The 20,316-nt window shown below is 38.1% G+C and overlaps 1 long non-coding RNA gene across 1 annotated transcript in view; it reads left to right on the top strand.

The window, feature by feature from the left end:
* The first annotated feature begins 2,044 nt into the window (after positions 1 to 2,044).
* Positions 2,045 to 20,316, top strand: part of LOC140521097 (uncharacterized) — a 92,866-nt gene continuing 74,594 nt past the window's right edge. The window contains exons 1-2 of the long non-coding RNA XR_011972793.1: positions 2,045 to 2,158; positions 10,012 to 10,141. This is a non-coding gene — a long non-coding RNA (uncharacterized lncRNA). The remainder of the gene's footprint in view (positions 2,159 to 10,011; positions 10,142 to 20,316) is intronic.

Below are 20,316 nucleotides of genomic sequence, written 5' to 3'. Positions count from 1 at the left end.
TGTGTATGTATAGGATAATAGGGACGAAGTACACTTTATCTTATTTTCACATGCATTTATTTCTCTACTAGGCATATATAATTAAAAAATCATGAAATCATGTAGCTCACTGGTATGGTGATATATTAAATACCATCATTATCATCCCCACCACCACCTGCTCCTAATCATCCCCCTTCTTTTTCTCTTTCTCCTCCTCTTCCTCCTCCTCCTTCTTCTTTATCACCATCATCATCTTCCCATACTGTCAAATGTGGTTATTTGTGATGGTTTATTATTCTAGTAGTGCAGATGGAAGACCTTGGAAAGCAATGACTTAGTTTCATCCAAATTTTGTTTTTCCTCTAGATGCTAACAGTGTACTCCATACAATAGGTGTTTAATAATTGTTTGCTGAACTAAATGTTTCTTGCAAATCTGCCTCTCTAACATTCTATTGGCATCAACAAAATGTTAAATAATACCAGAAGTTCTACAGTATATTGGCTGGCTTCTTGGAGGGTGGAACGTTGGGACAAGTATGAGAGACAACTTTGCGAGGTCGAAGAAGCTCTAAACTTGACACTAGTATTCTGACTTCAAGTATCAGCTCTCCTTGCTGCCTTGTCAGATTAAGCAGGTCATTTAGTCTTCCTGAGCCTCAGTTTTTTAATTCATTAAATGATGGACTTGAATTAAGTGATCTCTACAAAAAGATTCAAAAATGAGTGGAAAGCTAAACACTTGAAAGGAGAACCCAAATCAATGAGATAATGCATTTCCTTTTTATGAAAGTACTTTATTTTTTATTTAAATCGATTTTCTCATTGGGTTACAGTTTGGTTTCTCATATGGTTTTGTTACATTAAACATATTTAAGTTTGTTACCATATTTACTATTAGAATTTAAATTATCTTAGAATATCAACTAGTTACAGTCTTCATTGATGTATTAATTACTCAATTGCTTTCCTGACCAATACCTGATTATATATATATGTAGTTTGGAACATGTACTATTATAGAGTCATTTATAGAGTTAATATCTGAAAGGAGAAAAGATGAATAGACTTGTCTTTGCCAGCAACCCACACTTAAAGACCACTTTTAGTAAGTAAACTCAGTACAGTATTTTAAAATCACATTATTCCCATACCCCTGCAGAGATAATCGGCTTTTCTTTTCATTCAGCCTGCATAGTATTTGATTTTTTTTCCTCTCAGAGGACAAAGTAGGCTTTTCTGTGGGAGCAGAAAAAATTCCAGGGGTTCAAGGACTTTGAAAGAAGTTTAGGGTCTAAATACCTTCTTCTAGCAACCTTATTATTCATTTTGTATGGGCATAGGAAAATGATGCAAATGTCCCACATAGGTCTATGTATGTGTATGTGTGTGTGTGTGTGTGTGTGTGTGTGTGTGTGTTTACTTTTACCAAAATCAAAGTTCACATTCTTCCTCAATCAGGGAAAGATTTCTAAAGTTCATTTAAGTCATTCTCCTGAACCCATGCAAAGTAATGAATTCTATTTTTGCAATGATTATATTTCATAATTATGTTAAGTAGTTCATTTGTAATCCTGCTACTGTACAATAATTTAGTTTACACGTAAAATCAATTGTAGCCTGAGGAATGTGAATCCTCATTTTCACACGTACCAAATCTAGAAGTGAAGACCTGGTGCAGAAACAGCAGGAGTATTAAGCAATAAGGGAATATTAAGTCATTTTCCATATTTTCTCCTTCAAAGACACCTATGTTGCTTTAGACATAATAATAATTGAGGTAAGGATAGGTATTCAATTATTATTTCTTTGATATAGAGATAAATGAATGAGAGGAACTGAAGGATATGTTTTTCCAGTACAGGTTTCAACCTTTTCTTCAACTTCAATTCTTAGACAGACTTCTACAGGATTAGGTGATCTAAGTTAAAGACTCCAGTGAAAGCCAGCAAATGGAAACAGAGAAACTCTACAACTGCATGTCAAATAGAGCAACATACAGCAAATAGTTTGTCACCATGGAATCCATGGAACATTGTCCAACAATGACACTGTGACCTCAGAAAAAGAGTAATATCAGCAAAAACTACACTCTTAAAAGTGATTTCTTGACATGCCTGATAAGTAGCAGAAGACTTAAACAGAAGCAGAAGATATGAGTGAAACTGCTGCATTTTGTAAGTTGACCCTCCCACACATGTACCTTGGGCATTCTTGTTCTTTACATGCATACAGTTCCAAGGTCCCCACATTTAGGATCATTATCTTTTTAATGTCTCCTAATCATGTGCTTGAATCAAAATTCTATCTCTCTTCTCCATTTTCTTTCATGAACCCCTATGAATTCAAATTCATATTACTCACCGAAGTACATATCAACACCTCATTTTTCTCTTCAGTTTTAAATACAAATCTTTAACTACCTGCTAGATATCTCTCTCTGAATGTCCAGTATAACACTTCTGCAACTCAACTGAATACCTTTAATCCTAAATAAATGTTTCTATTAATGTTGAGGACTCCACCATCTTTCCATTCATCCAAGTTCCCATCCCCATCTTCAACTCTTTTTCTCATTCATCCTCCCTTTTAAAATCAGCTTCTTTTTTCCCTACCTCTTCAGTTTCTCTAAACATTTTTCCTTATTTCCTCTTACCTGGACTATTGTAATAGTCTCCTAACAGGCATTCCTTTATCTTTTCTCTTCCTTAATTCATCCAACTTCCCCAAAGCTGCCAAATTAATATTCATAAAACACAGGCTTGACCACTTCAGGAAAATTAGTAGTTACCTCTTGTTCCTAAAATATAATGCCAACTCTTACATGAAACTTCCTCATAATTTAAATACAGCCTATTATTTCAGGTGATTCATATGACATTACTATCATATATTCTTTCCAGGCAAACTAAATTCCCTTCATGACATACATGACATTCCACCTACCTTTTCTAAATCTTTTCATATGCCATCACCCTATGCAAATGTTCTCACTCCTGCAATCTTTTTTTTTTTTTCTCCAACCTTCACACTTTGAAATTGCTGATTCCCTTTGTGGGATGGTTCCACAAAGCAGTGCCATCTCTGTCAAGAGACAATTTCTGGGGCAGTTAGGTGGTGCAGTGAATAGACCATTAGCCCTGGAGTCAGAAGGACCTGAGTTCAAATCTGGTCTCAGACACTTGACACTACTTATTTGACTTTGGGCAAGTCACATAACACCAATTGTCTTCACTCCTCCCCCTCCAAAAATAAAGAAATGATTTCTGATCATACTGTTAATACTGTACCATTTACCCCTCCTTAATTGAATTTGTAGTTATTGTGAAAATAGGCTATATTTTCTTACCTATTAATATGCTGTATCCCTCCAACAGCATATAAACTGCTTGAAGGAAAATACTGTTTCATTTTTATATCTGTATTCCAAATAAAGAGTACATTACTACTCACAGAAGGAACAGCTCTATGGCTCAGTGGATAGAGTGCAGGGTCTGTAGCCAGATGTTCAGCCTCAGATGTTTATGTATGACACTGGGCAATAGCATTTCTATTCTTTAATGCACTGGAGAAAGCAATGGCAAAATACTCCAGTAACTTTGCCAAGAAGACACCTTGGACATTACGGTTCATAAGGTCATGAAGAGTCAGACATAATTGGATTGACTGAATATTAAAAACAAACAAACAAACAAACAAAGCACATAGTAGTCACTTAAAGTGCTTACTGATTGCTAAGTATTTCTACATAATTTCGTGATACTGTTTACCCATGCAGTTTGAATATATCCCTGCTTTCATTGTCTTATGGAGATATGTGCACCACCATAAAATATTTGTGCCATATATGAGGTCTTACCACATGTGGTCTCTTATATTATTTAACTAGGTTCATCTTTGTAAAGCAAACATATTTTGTGGCCAGAACAATACTTTTAAGTATTTCTAGGATGAAACAAACTGACATCTCTTATCTTTTGGTGGATGGCACAGTTTTCAAAAAGCCAAGGTTCATTAAAAGCAACAGCTTTCACACAGAACTTCCAAGTTTGTAAAGAACATTACGTATATTATTTATCTTCAAAATAACCCTGTGTAATAAGAACTGTTGTAAAGGAGTAAATTAGAATTGAGAGATTAAGTAATTTACTCATGCTCATATAGCTAGTACGTATTTGAGGCCTGATTTGAATGCAGGTTTCCTGATTCCAACCTTGACAATTTATCCATCATGTTACCTAGCTGCCTCACTTTCTAACCACAATGCTGGACCTTGTAAAGAAGAGATTGCTGTCAAAATGCCCCAGTTACCCCTTTCTATTGGTCCACATCACATCTGCTTTCTCCCCTGACTCCCATTTATCTCTTTCCTGTCTTTTTCCAAGTACAAAATAAATTTCTCTTGCCACTGTCCTAGTCCTGTAATGGAGCATGAGAGTGCTCCATTTATAATGAAGGTTTAGCAGCTCACTTGTATTGAATGGAGAGTCAAGTGTGAGGGACAGAGGAACCTGGAGGAAATGCAGGCAATATGATCATCTACAAGTATTACTCTACCCATTTTGAGCACCAGATGTATACTATTAGCCTCATATAGTTTAGAGGAGAATCCAAGTGGATTATAAGACTCTCTCTGATTCACTTATCCTGGTTGTCTGTCACCTTGGGCTAGTTTAAAACATATTTCCTGGTGGAAGCTCATTGATCTCCTAGTTAGTTTAGTCCCAAAGGCTAGCTCCTAAACCAAGCCCTGGGTAAATTATTGTAATTATTCTAGACTAAATCTTCATGGCTTATTTTCCCCACCCCCATCTCTAGCATTGTTCAAATGGTCACATAACCAAAGCTAGCAAGCTGAAATAGTTTTCATCTGTCAAGAAGGATGGATTATAATGAAAGGAGAGAGTGAACAGAACACTCAACAAAGAAGGAAAGCAGAGAAGTTGATCTGCACGGGGAAAATATAGCAGGCTATGATTTCTGTGACTCCAGGAAAGAAAAGGGCTACCTGCGTGGATAATGGAAAGGAGGTATTTGCTCAGTACATTCCCTTCATCATGTGTGTATGTGTGTATGTGTGGGGCCAGGTGGGAGGCACAGGCAAATGCTTTCTTGTAATAACTATTGTCTCCAGGGATCTGCCTCTTCAAATCGATAGAGTTCAGCTTCATCAGCACTGTCAACAATATGCCTGTGGCCATTAGTTTTTATATTCCTTCTGCAGCACCAATTCCAGTTATTCTCTATTTAACATAAAATATGAAATCTTCCCGTTGACTTTTTAAGGTCTTCATAATTTGGTCTCTTCCTACCTTTCCATTCCTCTTATACCTTACACCCCCTCAATTACTCTGTGAACTAGTGACACTGTCCTCATTGTTGTTCCTTGTACATGATCCTCCATCTCCTTGCTCCAGACATTTTCACTTACTGGTCCCCCTGGCTCAAACTCTCTCCTTTATTATCTCTAATTCCTAAAGTCCCTGGATTTTTTCAAGTCCCAGTTAAAGTCCCATCTTCTTTAAGAAATCTTTTCTAACTCCTTTAATATTAGTCCCTCCCTTTTGCTGATTATCTTCATTTTCTTCCATATATATTTTTCCTTGTCCAATGCAATTTGTATGGTGCTTCCACCGCTTGACTGATGATCCTTAAAATCAGAGACTGCTTTTTCCCTTTGTTTATATCCCCAGTGCTAAGCAAGTTCCCAGTACATAGTAGGTGCTTAACAAATGATAGTTGCCTACACTGACTGACTGCATGTGGGCAACATGGAGCAAACATATATCTTCATTTGTTTTCCTTCCTTGACTTGGAAAATGTGCCTAGAAAATTCTCTATCTCTCTCACTCATAATGCAATAAAAATTACATTCAATAAAAGACAATGAAGAGGAGCAGAGTTAAGATGACAGAGCAGAAGCAGAGACTTGCTAGAACTCTGCCCCCAAACCCACCAAAAAGCCTGTAAAAATGACTGAACAAAGTCAAGAGCAGCAGATGCCACAAAATGACAAAATGAAGCAAATTACCAACCCAAGAAAACCTGGAAAGTAGAGAGGAAGGATCTATTGCACCAGACTGGGAGTGAAGTGCAGTGCGACATGGACCATGCCAGTGCAGACTGACCTGGAGCAGGCCTTAGGGAACTGATTCACTGGCAGTGGCTACAGATTGCAGACTTCTCAACCCACAAACACCAGACAGCTTCCAAAGTCAATGGGAAGAATCTCTCACCTGGCTAAGAGGGGGGCATGGCCCAGCCCTTGTCCCAAGCACAGCCCCTGCCCCAGTCATTGCAGCAGCTCCTCCCTCAGCTGTGACCCCAGCCCCATGGTGACAGCAGCCAATACTGAAGAGGAAGCTGCTTCTATAGCCCCTCACTTAACAAAGAGCTCAAAAGTCAAATATTTGCCTGGGAAATGAGCAAAAGGGAGAAAAAGAAACAGAATGTAGATTCTTACTTCCTTGGTGAAGAGATATTTTCTTACATCATTGGTCATGAGAAAGATCAAAACATACAACTAAAAGAAGAAAACAAAGTGAAAGCTTATTCATTCAAAGCCTCCAAGAAAAATATGAATATAAATTGGTCTTAGGCTATGGAAGAGCTCAAAATGGATTTTGAAAATCTGGTAATGGAAGTGGAGGAAAAATTTGGAAGAAAAATGACAGTGATGCAAGAAAATCATAAAAATTGAAGCAATAGCTTGCTAAAAGATCCAAAAAATCCTGAAGACAAAAACACCTTTAAAATTACACTAACCCAAATGGAAGTCCAAAAAGTTAATGAGAAGAAGAATGCCTTAAAAAGCGGAATGGGCCAAATGGAAAAAGAGGTACAAAAGCTCACTGAATAAAATAATTTCTTAAAATTACAATGGAGCAGATGGAAGCTAATGACTTTGTAAGAAATCAAGAAATTATAAACTAAAAGAAATATCTCATTGGAAATACAACTGACCTGGAAAATGGATCCAGGAGAGATAATTTAAACATTATTGGGCTACCTGAAATCCATGATCAAAAAAAGAGCCTAGACATCATCTTTCAAGAAATTTTCAGGGGGTGCCCAAGATGGCAGAGTAGAAAGACACACACACGCTAGCTCTTACCCCACAGCCCATAAAATACATGTAAAGAAGAACTCTCAAAAATTCTAGAGCAGCAGAAGCCACAGAACAACAGAGTGGAGGAGATTTCTATCCCAGAGTGACCTGAAAGACCTATTGGAAAAGACTGTCCCACCTGATGTAGAGTAGAGCCTAGCCCAGCCTTGGCCACATGGCACTGAGAGGAGCAGATCCCAGCAGGCTTCAGGGACAGAATCGTCAGCAGCAGCACAGATCCCTCAACCCACAGGTGCCAAAGATCAGTGGGAGGGTCTTTTTGGCTGGCCAAGAAGGAAGCAGAGTGTCCCCATAACTCATCCACCTCAGGTGGCAGCAGTAGAGGGAGCAGCAGACGGGGCTCCCAAAGCAGGCAGTAGCCTGCATTCATTGCTTAAGGTCTCATCGTAAACACCCTGAGGGAACTGAACCCTGTGTGACAGCTCTGCCACCACAAAGCCCCTACGGCTTTGGAGCAACTCATCTGAATCTCAGTCCCCAGTGCTGGCTTGGCAGAACAGGAGGCAAGGTGGATGTGGAGAGGAAACTCAGAAGTCAAGTAACTGGCTGAAAAAATGTCCAAAAAAGAGGAAAAATAAGACCATAGAAGGTTACTTTCTTGGGGAACAGGTGTCTCCCCCCATTTTTTCAGATGAGGAAGAACAAGGCATACTGTCAGAGGAAGTCAAAGCCTCTGCCTCCAGGGCCTCCAAAAGGAACTTAAACTGAGCTCAAGCAATAGAAGACCTTAAAAAACAAGTTAGCAGCTTACTAAAGGAGAACCAAAAAAATTCTGAGGAAAATAACAGCTTTGGAAAGAGGCTAACTCAATTGGAAAAAGAGATCTAAAAAGTCAGTGAGGAGAAGGAGGCTTTAAAAAACAGAATCAGCCAAAAGGAGGAGAAGTTTCAAAAACTCACTGAACAAAATAATTTGTTGAAAGAGAGAATTGAGTTCAGGGAAATGAATGACTGTGAGTTAAACCAAGCAGTTAGTAAACAAAACCAAAAATTTGAAAAGATAGAAGATAATGTGAAACATCTCTTTGGAAAAAGAACTGACCTGGAAAATAGATCCAGCAGAAACAGTTTAAAAATTATGGGACTACCTGAAAGTCATGATCAAAAAAAGAGCCTAGGCATTATCTTCCATGAAATTATCCAGGAAAACTGCCCTGATGTTCTAGAATCAGAGGACAAATAAATATTGAAAGAATCCACTGATCACCTCCTGAAAGAGACCCAAACAGAGAAACTCCAAGGAATATTGTGGCCAAATTTCAGAGTTCCCAGATCAAGGAGAAAATACTGCAAGCAGCTAAAAAGAAACAATTTAAGTATTGTGGAAATACAATCAGGATAACACAGGATCTGGCAGCTTCAACATTAAGGGACTGAAGGATTTGGAATGGGATATTTCAGAGGCCAAAGGAACTGGGATTGAAACAAAGAATCACCTACTCAGCAAATCTGAGTATAATACTTCAAGGGAATAAATGGTCATTCAGTGATATAGAGGACTTCCAATCATTCATATTGAAGAAAAGACCAGATCTGTATAGAAAATTTGACTTCACAATACAAGAATCAAGAGAAGCATGAAAAGGTAAACAGGAAAGAAAAATCATAAAAGACTTTCTAAAGCTGAACAATTTACATTACTACATGAAAGAAAACATAACTCTTGAATCTTTTTCTCAGTATTTGGGTAGATGGAGAGATTGTACGTACACACACACACACACACACACACATACATACACATATATAGATAGAGAGTACAGGGTGTGTTAAATCAGAAGAGATGATATCCACACACACAAAAAGAATAAAATAAAAAAAAATTAAGGGGTGAAGGAGGAAAATACTGGGAAGAGATAGGGAGAAACGGAACAGGGCAGGCTATAACTCATAAAAGAGATAAGAAAAATCTTGTTCAATGGAGGAGAAAAGGGAGAAGGGGAGAGGGGAAAAATGAAGCTACTTTCTCCATAGCTGACTGAAGGAGGGAATAACATGCTCACTAAATTTGATATGAAAACTTATATCACACCACAGGAAAGTGGGAGACAAGGCAAGTGGGGTGAGAGGAATGTAAGAAGGGAGGGCAAATGAGAGAAGGGAGTCACTAGAAATAAACACTTTTGAGAAGGACAACGTCAATTGTGGTGGAAAAAATAAGCAGGGACAGAGTAGGACAGAGGGCAATATAGTTAGTATTACACAACATGATTATTATAGAAGTCTTTTGCAAAAAGACACATATTTAGTCTATATTGAATTGCTTGCTTGCTCAGTGAGGCTAGGGAGGGAGCGCGGGAGGGAGAGAAGTTGGAATTCAAAGTATTAGCAACGGATGTTGAGAATTTTTATTGCATATAATCAGGAAATAAGAAATATAGGGAATGGGGTATAGAAATATATCTTTCCCTACAAGAAAAGAGAGAAGATGGGGATAAGGGAAGGGTGGGGTGTGATACAACTGAAGGTACATTGAGGGAAGAAGCAATCAGAATGCAAGGTATTAGGAAGCTGGGGGAGGGGAGTGATGGGGAGAAAAATTGGACATGTTACAAAGTGAGGTAAAAGCAATTAGTATTAAAACAATTGACTGAATTAATTACTAAGAATAAATCAACGACATCTTTAGTTTGGGAAAAAGAATTTCAGTCTAAGTTTCCTAGAGGAAGGTGGCTTTGGGTAAAATTTGGCATTGATGGAAAAGTTAAGATTCTAATGGTAAATTTGATTTTATGATTGCTATTTAATCAGGAGCTAGAATGGGTGTAGAAAGGCATGTAAGCCGCTTAAGACTTGCCTCAAAAGATGTTCCTTAGCTAAAGTGAAATTATAATCATATTTGAAACCTGGTTTCATTTTTAGAAGCTATAGAACTATTAAGTGACTGTTCTTCTAACTCCAGGTATGGAAAGCAAGCAAGGTGATCTGAGCCTCAAATCCATGATGCCAGTAAGCTGGAGAGATGCTGGTATGAACTGAAAAAGATGATCTCATGGGAATGGAAGGAGAGAGGCTGTTCAGCCTGGGCTGAGGTAGGATTCTCCTGACACAATTTCCCCACTGACACGTGGCAGACTTTAAGCCTGACTGAAAATGCAAGTGGACAATGTACTCCTGCTGAAATTGACATGATTTTGGGGAGATATTGTATCCCTGCAATGTCCCTACTCTTGGTGGCAATTTCCTATAGTCAAAAGGTTTGCAAGCTTAATACTAGATCTATTCACTTATAGAGTATTGATAGCGGAACATCTGAGGTTAAGTCTAAAATTAAGCTATTAGGCATAAGACTTTAGAACAACAACAATAAGTTAGGGTCCTTTAATTCTTAGTAATACTGTGGAGACAATTAGGTCAAGAACTTGTGGAGTTAGCAACATAAATATTATTTGTGTCTCAGTTGGTTAATGTTCAAAAAAAAAAATTCTGTTGTGGTCCATATTGTAAATGTTTTAAAAAGAAGTATCACCTGACCAAAAAAACCAAAATACACTAAGGAAATTACATTCCTCATTATATTGTCTGAAAATTCAAAAAGCACAATTTTCAACAGGGAAAATTATTTTTACTTGAAAACATTTTAAATGAAAAAAATCACTTTATGCCCCAGAATTTACTAGATTTAATACGGATTCTTGTATTAATTGGAATATTTTGTATAAATATTAACTGACACTGAATAATTTCATATTTATGTCCTCACACCTGAATTTGGAACAAAAGTTTTTTTTTCTATGTAAGGCAATTTCTATTGAGATATAAAATTTCAAGCCCCCCTAAAAAAAAAAAAAAAGAATTTATCAAAGAAAACTGCCTTGATATTCTACAAATCGGAGAGGAAAATAGAAATGGAAAAAAAAATCTACTGATCACCTCCTGAAAGAGATACCAAAAGGAAAACTCCTAGCAATATTATAGCTAAATTCCAGAATTCCCAGGTGTAATGGTAATTTAAATGGAAAGAGCTTTCTCATACATGAATAGGCTGCATGATCTGCTTAAATAACCTGGAAGCCTTTATAGGTGGAAAAGGAAAGGTGTAGCAAAACCAGGAGGAAATGAGTGCAGTTTGGTCAGAGGAGAGAGGATGCAGGCAGGCACCACAAAGCTCAGGCTTGTGAGTATTTGCTTGTGAAAAAACCCTGGCATGAGGCGGAGCCAAGATGGCGGAGTGAAAGCAACAACTCACCTAAGCTCCTGGAAAAACTCCTTTGGATATTTCTGGGGGGAGAGTCTGACCAGACTTTGGAGGTGTAGAATCCAGTGGGAGACGGACTTTGACAGATTCGGAGCCCAGGCTGGACTGGAAGGTCCACGGGAGGGATCTGTTCCGCGGGGGTAAGAGCCCGGCGCACAGCGCAGCGCGGTCGGCGCGGCAGGGCGGAGGCGACCCGAGGGGCCCGAGAGTGGCGGGCGAGACCAGCGGAGCAGGAGATAAGCCAGGCCGAGCCAACGATATCAGCGCAACAGCCTTTGAAATCTTCAGCCTAAAGACGGGACTTCAGTGGCTCACTACTTGAACATCCAGAAGCTGGGATGCCGGAGTGATCAGTAAGTGCTCTCCCCTCCCCCCCGATGACCGTGAGGGAACCATAAAATTCTTCCCCAGATTGATCCTGGATCAGTGGGAGCAGCAGAAAGGGGCGAGTGGTCTCGTAACACCAGAGGCTGGAGAGGTGGCAAAGGGGGATTCTTCCTACCGTGGTGGAGGCTGTCTGGAGGGACAGACGACCCAGGGCAGAGAAAAATTCGCACTGAGACCCAAGCAAGCCTCAGCCCGGGAGACAAGCCCCAGGAGGGGCGGGAACACGCATTAGCCTCTAGGCGTGCCCCAGCCCTCCAGGGGAAAAGGGAAGACAATAGGGAAGCTGGGATCACCATCCCCCCGGACCTTGCCTTTGCCTCAGGCCAGCTGAGGAGATAGCCTGAGACCAGACCACACCTCCCACACACCTATCAAGCTAAACCCAGGGTTGATCTGGGAAACAACAACAACAACAACAACAAAAAGCCTGCTTTTAGCCTAGACAAACATCAACTCAACTTAAAAGATCTGTATCGTCTGACTGAAAGAACCAAAAGCTACAACACTCAGCCAACATCATGAATCGGAAAAAGCAGACGAAAAGTGAAAAAACCATAGAATCTTTCTATGGGGATAAGGACCAAAACACAAACACCAAAGAGGTCAGAGCTGAGACTGTACTTCCATCTGAAACCTCAGATGGGACTATGAATTTCTCGCAAGCACAACTAGATTACCTGGAACGTCTGAAGAAGGATATAAAAGAAAAACTGGCCAATGATTTTAAAACCATAAAAAAAGAATTCACTGATGAGAACATCAATCTGAAAAAGAAAATTGAAGAAATGGAAAAGGAAGTTCAAAAATTAACTGGAGAGAATAATTCCCTAAAAGGAAGAGTTAATCAAACGGAAAAGGAAACTCAAAACCTAATAGGGAAAATTGATCAGATGGAAAAGGAAACCCAAAACCTAACTGGGAAAATTGGTCGAATGGAAAAAGAAGTACAAAAATTAAATGGAGAAAATAGCTCCTTAAAGGGAAAAATTGGCCAGATGGAAAAGGAGATGCGAAAGCTAACTGAAGAAAACAATACGATCAAGATTAGAATTGGGCAAGTAGAAACTAATGACTCAATGAGGCAACAAGAGTCAGTCAAACAAAATCTAAAGAATGAAAAGATGGAAGAAAATCTAAAATATTTAATTGGAAAAACAACTGACCTGGAAAATAGATCCAGGAGAGAAAATCTAAGAATTATTGGCCTGCCAGAAACCCATGATGAAGAAAAGAGTCTGGACAATATCTTCCAGGAAATCATCAAGGAAAACTGCCCAGAAGTACTAGACTCAGAGGGCAAAATAGTCATCGAAAGAATCCACCGTTCCCCACCGGAAAGGGATCCCAAACTCAAAACCCCAAGAAATATAGTTGCCAAATTCCAGAGCTATCAAGTGAAGGAGAAAATACTACAAGCAGCCAGAAAGAAACAATTTAAATATCAAGGTCACACAGTCAGGATCACACAGGACCTTGCAGCTTCTACATTAAAAGATCGAAAGAATTGGAACCCAATATTCCGTAAGGCAAAGGAGTTGGGACTCCAACCGAGGATCAACTACCCAGCAAAGTTCAGCATAACATTTCAGGCAAGGAGAAAGTCATTCAACGAAATAAGGGATTTCCAGAGCTTCCTGACCAAAACACCAGAACTCAATAGACAATTTGATCTTCAAATGCAGGTCTCCAGAGAATCATAAAAAGGTAAACAGAGGGGAAAAAACAAAAACAAAAACTTGCAACTCAATTAGGGCAATCTGTTTACCTCCCTGTAAGGGAAGATGCTACCTGTTAATCTTGAGAACTGTGCAGCTATTATGATAAAAGGGATATATGTAGAGGGAACGGGCATAAAGTAAATGATGTCATGGCAAAAATATGATTTAAGTATGAGAAGGGATTGTAATAGGAGGTGTGAAAAGGAGGAAGCAGAAAATGGCAAATTACATCACAGGAAGAAGTACAAAACTATAGTAGAGGGAAGGAGGGGAGGGAGATGAGCATTGTTTGAGAGGCACTCTCATCTGATTTGTTCAAAGGAGGGAACAATAACCTTAAGCAGATAATCCTAACTAGCTATATAGGTAGTAGGAGGGGAAGGGGGAAGAAAGGGGAGGGTGGCTAAAAGGGAGGAAAGAAGCAATAAGAGTAAAGGGGACCAAAAGGGAGGGGGGCTAAAAGAAGGAGGGAAAGGCTGCAGGAGGAGGGGGAGAAAAGTGAATACTATTGAGGAGGGGAAGGGATACGGGAGAGTTAAAAGCATAAATGGTGGGAAAGAGGGTGGAGGGAAATACACAGATTGTAATCATAACTGTGAATGTGAATGGGATGAACTCTCCCATAAAACGGAGACGGATAGCAGAATGGATTAAAAGCCATAATCCAACAATATGCTGCTTACAAGAAACACATTTGAAACGGGGGGATACACATAGGATAAAGGTCAAAGGATGGAGCAGAATATATTGTGCTTCAGCTCATGTAAGAAAGGCAGGAGTAGCAATCCTAATCTCAGACAAAGCAAAAGCAGAAATAGATCTAATCAAAAGGGATAAGGATGGAAACTATATCCTACTAAAAGGCACCATAGACAATGAAGCAATATCATTACTAAACATGTATGCTCCAAGTGGTATAGCATCCAGATTCTTAGAGGAGAGGTTGGGGGAGTTGAAGGAAGAAATTGATAGCAAAACTATACTAGTGGGGGACCTCAACCTCCCCCTCTCTGAACTAGATAAATCCAACCTTAAAATAAACAAGAAAGAGGTTAAGGAGGTAAATAAAACTCTGGATAAGGTAGATATGATAGATCTTTGGAGAAAATTAAATGGGAATAGAAAGGAATATACCTTTTTCTCAGCGGTACATGGAACATTTACAAAAATTGACCATGTACTAGGACATAAAAATCTCACAATCCAGTGCAGAAAGGTAGAGATAATCAATGCATCCTTTTCAGATCATAATGCATTAAAAATTACATGTAATAAAAGGCCATGGAAAGAGAAACCAAAAATCAATTGGAAACTAAATAATCTAATTCTAAAGAAGGATTGGGTTAAAGAAGAAATCATAGAAACAATCAACAACTTCATTCAAGAGAATGACAATAGAGAGACAACGTACCAAAACTTATGGGACACTGCAAAAGCAGTTATTAGGGGAAGTTTTATATCTCTGAATGCTTACATAAATAAAATAGAGAAAGAGGAGATCAATGACTTAGGCTTGCAGTTGAAAAAGCTAGAAAAAGAACAAATTGAAAATCCCCAAGTAAATACCAAATTAGAAATACTGAAAACCAAAGGAGAGATTAATAAAATTGAAATAAAGAAAACTATTGAATTAATAAATAAAACCAATAGTTGGTTTTATGAAAAAACTAATAAAATTGATAAACCTTTGGTTAATCTGATCAAAAAAAAGAAAGAAGAAAACCAAATTACTAACATTAAAAATGAAAGGGGTGAACTCACCTCCAATGAGGAGGAAATTAAAACAATAATTAGAAACTACTTTGCCCAACTTTATGCCCACAAATTCGATAATCTAAACGAGATGGATGAATATTTTAAAAAATACAAATTGCCCAGATTAACAGAAGAGGAAGTTGAATACTTAAACAACCCCATCTCAGAAAAAGAAATTGAACAAGCCATCAATGAACTCCCTAGGAAAAAATCTCCAGGGCCAGATGGATTCACAAGTGAATTCTATCAAACATTTAAAGAACAGTTAATTCCAATACTACATACACTATTCTTGAAAATTGGGGAAGAAGGAGTCCTCCCAAATTCTTTCTATGATACAAATATGGTTTTGATACCCAAACCAGGAAGAGACAAAACAGAGAAAGAAAATTATAGACCAATTTCCCTAATGAATATAGATGCAAAAATTTTAAATAAGATTTTAGCAAAACGAATACAGCATCTAATCACGAGATTAATACATTATGATCAGGTAGGATTCATACCAGGACTACAGGGCTGGTTCAATATTAGGAAAACTATTAGCATTATCGACCACATCAACAACAAAGCTAACAAAAACCACATGATTATCTCAATAGATGCAGAAAAAGCTTTTGACAAAATACAACATCCATTCCTACTAAAAACATTGGAGAATGTAGGAATAAAGGGAACTTTCCATAAAATAATAAGCAGTATCTATCTAAAACCTTCAGCAAGCATTATATGCAATGGGGATAAGCTAGATGCATTCCCAATAAGATCAGGGGTGAAACAAGGTTGTCCATTATCACCACTATTATTCAATATGGTACTAGAAATGTTAGCTGTAGCAATTAGACAAGATAAAGATATTCAAGGAATTAGAATAGCCAAAGAAGAAACTAAGTTATCACTCTTTGCAGATGATATGATGATTTACCTAGAGAATCCCAGAGATTCAAGTAAAAAATTACTTGAATTAATAAACAACTTTGGCAAAGTTGCAGGGTACAAAATAAACCCACACAAATCCTCTGCATTCCTATATATTAGCAACAAAGTTCAACAGCAAGAGATAGAAAGAGAAATCCCATTTAAAGTTAGGGTAGACAGTATAAAATACTTAGGAGTCTACCTGCCAAAACAAACCCAGGGACTATATGAACACAATTACAAGACACTTTTTGCACAAATAAACTCAGATTTAAGTAAGTGGAAAAACATTAGTTGCTCATGGGTAGGCCATGCTAATATAATAAAAATGACAATTCTACCCAAATTAATATACTTATTTAGTGCCATACCAATTAAACTATCAGACAATTACTTTCTAGAGCTGGATAAAATAATATCAAAATTCATTTGGAAAAACAAAAGGTCCAGAATATCAAAGGGACTAATGAAAAGAAATGCTTGGGAAGGTGGCCTAGCGCTACCAGACCTTAAACTGTACTATAAAGCAGCAATTATCAAAACCACTTGGTATTGGCTAAGAAACAGAGAGGTAGACAAGTGGAATAGACTTGGCACTCAAGATGCAGTAGGCAAGGAATATAGCAACCTTCTGTTTGATAAACCCAAGGACCCCAGCTTCTGGGATAAGAACTCATTGTTTGACAAAAATTGCTGGGAAAACTGGATAACAGTGTGGCGGAAATTAGGCATAGACCCATACCTGACACCGTACACAAGAATAAAGTCCAAATGGGTACATGATTTAGGTATAAAGATTGATACCATGAATAAACTGGAGAAGCAAGGAATAGTGTATTTATCAGATCTATGGAGAAGGGAAGAATTCTTTACTAAAGAAGAGATAGAATGCATTATGAAATGCAAAATGGATAACTTTGAGTACATTAAACTGAGAAGTTTTTGCACAACCAAACCCAATGCAACCAAAATCCGGAGGGATGTAGTAAATTGGGAAAAAATTTTTACAGCTAAGCTCGGGGATAAAGGCCTCATTTCTAGAATATATAGAGAACTGACCCAAATGTATAATCATACAAGTCATTCCCCAATTGATAAATGGTCAAAGGATATGAACAGGCAATTTTCAGAGGAAGAAATTAAAGCTATCTATAATCATATGAAAAAATGCTCTAAATCACTATTGGTTAGAGAGATGCAAATCAAAACAACTCTGAGGTACCACATCACACCTATAAGATTGGCAAACATGACAGAACAAGAAAATGATAAATGCTGGAGAGGATGTGGGAGAGTTGGAACACTAATTCATTGTTGGTGGAGCTGTGAGCGCATCCAACCATTCTGGAGAGCAATTTGGAACTATGCCCAAAGGGCTACAAAAATGTGCATACCCTTTGACCCAGCAATATCGCTACTAGGACTATATCCCCAAGAGATCATAAAAATGGGAAAGGGTCCCACATGTACAAAAATATTTATAGCAGCACTCTATGTAGTTGCCAAAAACTGGAAGTCAAGGGGATGTCCATCAATTGGGGAATGGCTGAATAAATTATGGTATATGAATGTAATGGAGTACTATTGTGCCATAAGAAATGATGAACAAGAAGACTTCAGAGAGGCCTGGAAGGACTTATATGACCTGATGCTGAGTAAAAGGAGCAGAACCAGGAGAACTTTATGCACAGCAACAACCACAGTGTGTGAGAGTTTTTTCTGGTAGACTTAGATTTTTGTAATAACACAAGAACTTCTGAAAAAAAAAAAAAAATCCCAATGGTGGACCTCAAGGCAAAAAGCCTTCCACACTCAGAGAGAGAAATATGGAAGTCACTCACATAATGTAGCAGATCATGTTTGTGTATGTGTATCTGTTTGTGTATCATGTTCTGATTTGTTATACGGATTCTTTCATTTATCTTAGTCTGACTACATAGCATGACGATAGTGAAAATATACTCAATAGGAAAGTATATGTAGAATCTATACAGAATTGTATGCAGTCGTGGGGAGGGAGGGAGGTAGTGGGGGGTGGGTGGGGAGGGATAAAATCGCAATTGTATGGCAGTGATTGTTAAACATTAAAAAAAATAAAAAAATTAATAAAAAAAAAAATGGAAAAAACCCTGGCAGAGGGGAGAGGGGGGAGGCTTAGGAATAACTTTGCTGGCTTTGCTCCCTGCAGTGATATTATTTATTAACTTTTTGGTCACCATGACAGATTTTGCTTTCTGGTTCTGAGATTTGGCTTTCTGGTTCTGAGATTTAACTTTTTGATATCTAAATAAATGTTTTTCTTCTGCCATCTATTTAGAGAGTATTTTACATTTTGTGACTGAGAACATAGTCACCATCAGTGATACATTTGGTGATACATTTGGTGTCACAAACAGGATCAGAGGGTATAAAATCTCTATTTGGAGGCAGAAAAGATTTAGAGGAAGAAACTAGTGTCCCAAGTTGGGAAGAATTAACTTTTTCATTAGTAACCAGAGAATGGTCCAAAGGCACAGGACCCTGTGAGAGCTGGAAAGCAAGGTTATAGGAGGGAGATGTGGAGAAGTGTTTGCAAGGAATACCAATAAGACCAGGGAAGGAGTTGGCACGGGTAAGTAAGAGAGGCTGGATCTTATTAAAGGGTTACCATATTATGTGTAAAAACAAAGACAAGCTGCTTAAGAAAAAAATTCAGATGGAAAAAGTTAGTTAGTCTGCATGGGAATTCTCAGCCTTCAGGATCTCCTTTACGAGAGCAGTCTGGTGGGTTCAAGGCAGAAGGAAATGCTGTTCATTCAGCTCAGAAGGAACTGAAGGCTGACAAGATAAATACTCATATGACCTTTGTACAGAATCAGTCTAGTTGCCACAGTGAACAAGGAAGGGAAATAATTTTAGAGGGAGGAGTTTGTCAGGCAGAAGTATGATCAATAGTGAGGCAGAAATAGGAGAACCAAGGAGGTAACACAATGTTTAGGGAAATAATTGAGGATTTTACTCAGCAGGAGGTCACAAAAATTTTGAATCAATTGACCCAAAAGATGGGAGAATCGTTAATATCTTGGATGGTGAAAATTAGTGATGAAGGGGCTGGAGGACTATCTAAAGATACATGGACTGTTTAAAAAAATATAGTTATTAATCAGAATCCTTTTATACAGCAAACTTTTAGAGATTACAATACGCAAGAAGGTAACAATACAACTAATCTGTTAGCTTTGGATGAAGAAGGCTGCAGTAGGCAGTATCCTACTGACTAAGCAGCCTAGTGGAAACAGACCCTGATATTCACTTAGGAAATGTAAAAGAAATTTAAAGGAGGAGGCATTGAAGACTGCCATAATCATTGGAAATGCATGTGCATACTATTATACTCCCTTTGCAGTTTACCATGCAAATGTAATAGTGAAGATGGCTTCTCCTACTTGCAAGCACTTGATTTTGACTCTAATAATGGGAAATAGCGCATCCTTTTTCAGAAGTGCTGGACAAGATTTCACAGTTAAGTGACTTAAGGGACTGCAGAAAAGACAAAATTCCTAGAGAGAGAAAAGTAAATAGCCAGTGGATTCAAAATCAGAATAAATTGACAAGGAGAAAACTGTTTACTGCTCCATTGAGATCAAGAATAAATTTTGGAAGCACAGATGGTATTCCAACTAATGAACTATACAGAACGTACTGAGAAAAGAGACTTGATACTAATCAAAACAGAGAAGTAAGAACTACCCCTACAGATTCTCCTGAACCCTTGTATCCAAGTTTGCCACACCTGCAGAGAGAATAGGAAGTTGTCCAAACCTCAACTCAGGTTAAAGAAATACATAGACATGATTACAGACTTCATATCAATTTGACCATATGTTGGAAAAATGGATCAAATATTGTAAACAGGGCATTAATAGATACTGGGGTGAAAGCCTCCCTTATTTATGGAAATCATGATAAGTTTAAACATGGAAAGCCTATCACCATCACAGCACTGGGAGGAGCTGAAATATAGATCAGACAAGTCAACCTAATGATGAAAATTAGACAGTTACCTAAGAAAGAATATACTGTGGCAATTGTACCCATTCCTGAATACATCATTGGAATAGATATATTGAGATGTATGACTTTAAATTTACTTAAGAAGAGATACCAGTTTGCGGTATGGAAGATATGAATTAATACAGTTTTAGTGGGTAAAATAAAAATGGACCCAATCACTTTACCTGAACCTTCTGAA

Source organism: Notamacropus eugenii, chromosome 1 (assembly GCF_028372415.1).
Source record: "Notamacropus eugenii isolate mMacEug1 chromosome 1, mMacEug1.pri_v2, whole genome shotgun sequence".
NCBI lineage: Eukaryota > Metazoa > Chordata > Mammalia > Diprotodontia > Macropodidae > Notamacropus > Notamacropus eugenii.
This window is presented reverse-complemented; position numbering and strand designations above follow the sequence as displayed.